Raw genomic sequence first — 7162 nt, 5'->3', positions numbered from 1 at the left:
GACAGGGAAGGCCACGTTTATTGTTTGAGGAATTCATTAAGTCCATCCCAGATTTAAGGGGAGAGGGAGTGCAGAGAGGGGACAAATAGACACTACTTTGCTTGAAAGGAATAAAATATTTAGAGAGGAAAGGAAGAAATTGATGGTGGCCATCTTGCAAAGAAGCTATCAAATCTGCCCAGGTTTGGAGCAGCTCAATTTCTGGAAATGGGAACAGAAGACAATCCTTCACTTTGGACAGTAGCTTTCTTTCCTCTCAGTCTTTGGTTGACAATTAGAATTTGGGGTCCTACTGCAAAGACCCTCCATTTTGGAGGAGGCATGCTAAGCCACTTGTTTATAAAGTTTTGCTTTAGTTCTTCTGGGTATCTTTCAAGAAATAACATTTGTCATCCTGGGGGGCATAGGGGTCTCCAGAGTGGTTTGGAAGTAGACAGGCCCAGATGTAAACCCCAACTGCACCACTATAGGGCGTATAGTGAGTTCCTTAACGTTTATCACCCTCATTGCCTTCTCTGAAAAGTGAGTGAAATATGATTATCTTGAAGGTTTTTATTAGGTATTAATTATTGGGACACAATTATCCACAGGTCCTTGTTTTTGCACATTTTCGAGGCTCTGACTGGCTTTCCTCTAGACTATTGTTATTTTTTTTTTAAGATTTAAAAAATTTATTCATGAGAGAGGCAGAGACATAGGCAGAGGGGGAAGCAGGCTCTTTCCAGGGACCTGAGGTGGGACTTGATCCCAGGACCCTGGGATCATGACCTGAGCCAAAGGCAGATGCTCAACCACTGAGCCACCCAGGATCCCTCTCTAGACCATCTTTTAAGGATTGATTGTAAGGCAAACAAACTGGAAGGATAGTGACTCTCTCTGGGACAGAAGGCAGGTTAGTTTCCTGACCAGGATAATAAGCCTATGTCTACCTCCTGGGTAGAAGTCAGATAAATTCATTGTCCATCATAAAAGATTTAGATTTAGGGACACCTGGGTGGTGCAGTGATTGGGTGACAGACTCTTGGTTTCAGCTTGGATTGTGATTTTGGGGTTGTAAGATTGAGTCTCAAGGCAGGCTCCATGACCAGTGCAGAGTCTGCTTGAGTTTCTCTCTCCATTTCCCTCTGCTCCTCCCCACTGCACTCTCTCTCTCAAATAAATAAATAAATCTTAAAAAAAAAAGAAAGATTTAGATTTCACCTATGTGGTTTAGTCAGTTAAGTGACTTGATTTGGGCTCAGGTCATGATCTCAGGGTTGTGAGATGGAGCTCTGAGCTGGGTGTGGAGCTGCTTAAGATTCCCTCTCCCTCTACCCTTCCCCCGCCCCCTCTCTCTTAGAAAAAAAAATGACTCAGATTTCCTAAGTTTGAAGTTTCTTAGTTACTCAACTCCACATGCAGGAGTGAGCTGGCCTTGGTGTGGACATTCAGGCTTAAGGAATTTATGCAATGATTTGTTTCTGACTGTGCTTTGAGGTTGAATCCTAGACAGGGAGTGGATCAGCAGAGCCTTGATATTTCTCCCACTCACTCTGCTCTCTCACTCTTGCCTCCTGCAATTTCTAATCAACCTGACCTAGAATGGGGTCAGTTTTCTTAGACTTTCACTTCTTCTGTTGATGGGATCTCCCTTATATAAGACATCATGATGTGGATTACTAATCTGGTCTCTCTAGAGGAGATCAAGGAATTTAAACAATCCTTTGGTTAAGTTTGGTGGTACCCTCTTTGCTCAGAATGTTTCTTGGTGGTAGTTGGCTATTTTAAATCCTACATTTCTATTTCTTTAAGGAATTTAGTGTTCAGTAAAGGGACTGAACCCATAGAAACTTACTGAGCATTCACCAACACATTCCTGTATGTATTCCTACATACACGGCTCCCTCCAGCCATATCTGAGAGCCGGAAGATAAATCTTACTCAGATTCTCAATGCCACAGTCAGTTCCTCTAAGCACAGCTTAGACTGGTTGAAAAGCAACTGAAAGAGAGAGCACACTGTCTGGCAATGTGAAATAGTACATTTTATTTCTATTTTGAGAAGTGTGTCACTTCAGATTTTTACCAGGATGAAGTTGGATTAATTCTCCCCATTTATGTGTGGTATTCAAATTAGGATTCACATTATGTGGAGGTGAAACTTTCTTTATGGACTCCAAACTACATTCTTTCTCTGGGCCTACAGCAAATCAATTCATTTTTTTCACAGGGTGGAGATGGGGGTAGGTCAGGCAGTCCATCCACCAATAACACTGAATCACCACCTTTCTCTTCTCTGGTACCTACAGAAAGTCATTTGAGTACTTATTATTGTTCTCAATTTATCTCAGTTCAAAGTATTGATCATTTACCAAGCAATTGGCATGGGCTGAACATTGTGTGGAATATTAAATAAATACCTGAAGCCTATAACCTTGTTGGGTCAATTTGACACTTTAATGGAAACAATATAAGGCAAAATAAAAATCATGCCCAAATATGCAGTAAGCCAAAAGAAATGAAAATGTATATCTATACAAATACTTGTATCCAAAGTTCATAGCTCCTTTACTCGCAATATCCCCAAACCTAGAACAACCTATATTAGTTACCGATTGCCCTGTAACACATTTCTCCAAAGTGTAGTGACTTAGACAACAAACATTAGTTATGTCATAGTTTCTGAGGATCAGGAGTTTGGGAGCCACTTAGCGGGATGGTTCTGGCTCTGTGTCTCCTATGAGGTTGTAGTGAAGCTATAAAAGGGCTGCAGTCATCTGAAGTCATGGACTGAACTTGGAAGATTTTCTTCCAACATGGTTCCCTCGCATGGCTATTGACAGGAAACTAAAGTTTCCCATCACATGGGCTTTTCCATAGGGCTGTTTGAGTTTCCTCACAGCCTGACAGCTGGCTTTCCCCAGAGAAGATGATCCACTATAGAGAGTAAGGAGGAAGTCCAAACTCCTTACATGACTAGTTTCAAAAGTTGCATACCATCACTTCTGCTTTATTCTATTAATGAGAATTGAGTTGCTAAGTCCAGTCCATCTTAGAAAGGAGAGGGAAATTAGACTCCACTTCCTGAAAAAAGTAGTAGCAAAGAATTTATGGACTTGTTTTAAAGATACCACACAACCTTCATGTCCATCAACAGGAGAATCCCTAAAGAATTTGTTTGCCTATCACCCAATGGAACACTACTCTACAATAAAAAGGAATGAAGTTTTGAAACATGACAACATGGATGAATGTCAAAATAATTGTGCTAAGTGATAGAAAGTAGACACAAAAGAAGACATACTGTAGGATTTCATTTATATAAGCTTCTTAAAACTGCATACACTAAGCTATCTGGAGGTAATAGATCGGTGGTTGCCCAGGGATGGAGTTTGGTGGGGATAGAGTGATGGAGAGAGAAGGGGTTTCAAAAGAACACAAAAATACTTTTGCAGATGATGGATATACTCATTAACTTGAGTATGGTGAGAATTTTAGAGATACATCAATATGTCAAAGGTATCAAATGGTAGGCTTTAATATGTGCAATTTGTTGTATGTCAATTATACTTTAATAAAGCTGCAAGAAATTATGGTAAAGAGAGAAAATTTTTTAAGTTCACATCCCAATTATATTTTGTAGAACTTAATTTTTTTTTAGCTCTGTCTCTTTAGTCACCAACTATAATTAATAAGCCTGGGACTTTCCTCCATTGCAAGATATTTTTTGGCATGGAAGGAACTTTTTAACCTCTCTCACATCTGTGTATTCTTGTACCTTAGCATTTATCAAGGCATAGTAAAACTGAGTATTGAGGAAGAGAAAAAAAAAAAAAAAAACAGCCTTAGATTCCAGCTAGACCATGTTATTTTCTTCCAGAACGTAACATTTTCACCCAAATCACAAGAGATGACCCTGTGGCTAATCCACTTAATGGATTAAAACAAAAACAGTGACCCTCCATCATCACATTTGAACACAGACAAAAACAAGAACACCGGGCTAACCATAAACATGGCCACGCATCCCCCTTTCCTGCTGATGTGAATGACTGCTGCCTCTTTACCAACGACCAATTCCATGCCTCCTTCCTCCTAGGTAAAACTTAGTAAAATATCCAATCATAGAATTGCTCCCAACTTTCTGACGGCACCGAATCCAGAACAAATCCCTATCCTTCCCCTAAATTATCTAACATGGACCCAAATCCTACATGTCCTCCAAATACCCTTTGAGATTTCCTTTAGTTCTCCATAGTACAAAGTTTTCCTGGTTGCAGCAAATAAGAAACCCAGGTTGGTTTGAATGCAGGTATATTCCTGGTGGTGTTTCACTGTTGGGCATCAAAGAATTTATATATTTGATGTTTCTCCTAGACACTGAAGATTTAGAGATCTGGGACTTTTATCTATCTATCTATCTATCTATCTATCTATCTATCTATCATCTATCTCATCTATCTTTCTACCTACCTATTTGGGCATATGCAAGACCAAGCATAGTACCTGACTATGTGCCAAGTACATGTTTGTAGGACAAATGAATGAATGTGTATTTTATGATTGAAACGAAGCCCTTTAACAAATAGAAGAAGCTGCTTTACTAGAACATGTTATTTTTCACCAGAGTGCTGTGTCAGTCTGCTACTGACGGAGTTTGCTTTTACATGTGAAGGTGCCCTGTGGTATTCATGTTATTGCCTTTGGCCAGTTCCCACCATCGGCAGAGCTTATGTCTTGTTTTTGAAGTGACAGTGGCTTGTATTGTGCCTCCACAGTTCCTCATGATCCTTACCATTCCCAGCGTGCACAGCTACACAGCCCACCAGGTGTGAAGATGCTGTTATCCCAACTATACGTTACCAGAAATAAGTCACAGTGGGAAAGCAGATTAGGACAGTTTAAAGTGTAGGAAAGAGAAGCTACAAAAAACTGGAAAGAAAATTGATTTCTAACTACAGTTGGACCTCATACTTGTTTTAACTTCATGGATGATTCAAAGTATAGTGTAGTTGTCTTTTCTCTCCAGGATTTACTGCTATCTGTAGATTTCCAGAGCCCTCTCAAATGTAATCTTATGGATCTTCCTGTTTTGTGCTTTAGTAACATACTATTCAAAGTGGAATAAAGAGTGATAGTTCTATACAAGGCACTTATCTCGATTTTGTCCAGTATAGCAGAGTGGTTAAGAACTCAGGTTTTTGCATCAGAAACACATGGATTGAAATCCTGAATCATCAACTTCCTGAATAAATGGCTTTCATATCATTTCACCTTCTTCAACCTTAGTTTTCTCACCTGTGAAATAGGGATATTAATAGCAAATGCGCTGTAGAGTTGTGACAATGAAATGAGATAGTATATAAAAATCTACCCTGGCATGTAAGTTATAAAATTATAGCTATTATTAATGCAATTAGCTCATTATTTTTCATTAGCATAAACTGCATTTATAAACCTAGGGTGAAAATTGGATACTATATACTGTGTAATTTTATGTTATATAATATACTATTATTTTATATATTGTAGCATATAAAGCATACTAACTAAAATATAATGGTTTCTATTACAGGATTCTCATTGTTTTAGTAATAAAAACATTGCAAAACTAATTTCTGTATATTGTATCTTGCCTGAAATAACTTCTAAATCTAGAAAAATAAACTCTTTGTAATGCCTATCACTGGGGAAGTTTTAGTGATTAAACTGAGAGACCTTCAAAGTTGTCTGTTGTCAGAAAGAATAGCGTGAACTTGATAAGCTGGAGCCGAACTACCCAGCCAAGCTGCTCTCAAATTCCTGATCCACAGAAACTACAAGACATTAAACCTAAACAAAAACAACAAGAAGGAATTCTGCTCCCAGTCGGATTTATCCTCTGCCTGAGGCAACCAAAAAAGAAAGAAAGAAGAAAAGAAGGAAAGAAAAGAAGAAATTAGAGAAAAATAGATAAACAGAATGTATTAAAAAACAAAACAGTTTTTAAGATGCTGGACATCAGGCTCTGAAAGTCAGGGGCCGCTGAGAGGCAAGAAAGAAAAGTGCACGGGTTTAGTGCCCAGAAGGTTCCAGGCTGTGGCAGCGACAGGTAAATCTGGCAGACGGACTCCCTGAATGGAGAAGGTGCGTCGGAGCCAGGAGACCAAGGCAGCTAGGGTTTCCAGGCCAAGAGTCCTCGAGAGGGCAGCACCGAACAGAAAGAGAACTTCTGAGTGGCTCAGTTGGTCGAGGGGTGACTCTTGATTTCAGCTCAGGTCATGATCTCAGGGATCATGGGATCCAGCCCAGCCTGGGGCTTGTGCTCAGTGCTGAGTCTGCTTAGGATCCTCTCTCTCCCCCTGCTCCTCCCGCCACCCCCATCCCTCTCTTCCTCTATGTCTCTGAAACAAATAAATAAATAAAATCTTTAAGAAAAAAAAAGAGAGAACCTCAGAGATCTACTGCATGTTCACCTCCCATATCCTGTGAGTACTGATTGAGGCACACACCTAATAACGGCTGAAAAATAATGAAATAAAACATAATAGAACTGTGAGAAGAAATGGACAAATCCAGAATTTTAGTCAGAGATTTCAACGCTTTTTCAATAAGTGATAGAACACATAAGCATACAGTCAATAAGGATATGGAATTTTGAATAATACTACCAAATTGACCTGAAAATTGTAGAAGGCATCACCCAACAACAATGTGATACATGTTATTTTAAACTTCACATACTCATTTGCCAAGATAGAACATATTCTGGGCCTAAACCGAGTCTTAGTAAGTTTAAAATTATTAGACTCATACAAAGTCTGCTCTTTGACCACAATTAAATTGGAGATAAAAGACCTAAAGAGCTCTAGAAAAATACTCAAATGACTGATAACTAAATAAAACTTTTAGATGACATATGGATAAAGTTTTTATTTTGTTTTAAGTAGGCTCTATGCCCAATGCGGGGCCTGAACTCACCGTCCTGAGATCAACAGTCGGATGCTCTAGTGACTGAGTCAGCCAGGCGCTCCCAGATAAAGTTTTAAAAATGAAGAAAAAATATAAAGTATTTGAACTGAATGAGGATGTTAATATCAGAATTTGGTAAAGCAGGTTATGCATGCAAACAAATCAACGACCTCTGCTTCCTTCTTAAGAAACTAGAGAAAGAAGCACAAATCAAATCTGAAGTAAGAGAAGAA

The sequence above is a fragment of the Canis aureus genome, chromosome 34 (genome assembly GCF_053574225.1).
Source record: "Canis aureus isolate CA01 chromosome 34, VMU_Caureus_v.1.0, whole genome shotgun sequence".
Classification (NCBI taxonomy): Eukaryota; Metazoa; Chordata; class Mammalia; order Carnivora; family Canidae; genus Canis; species Canis aureus.
This window is presented reverse-complemented; position numbering follows the sequence as displayed.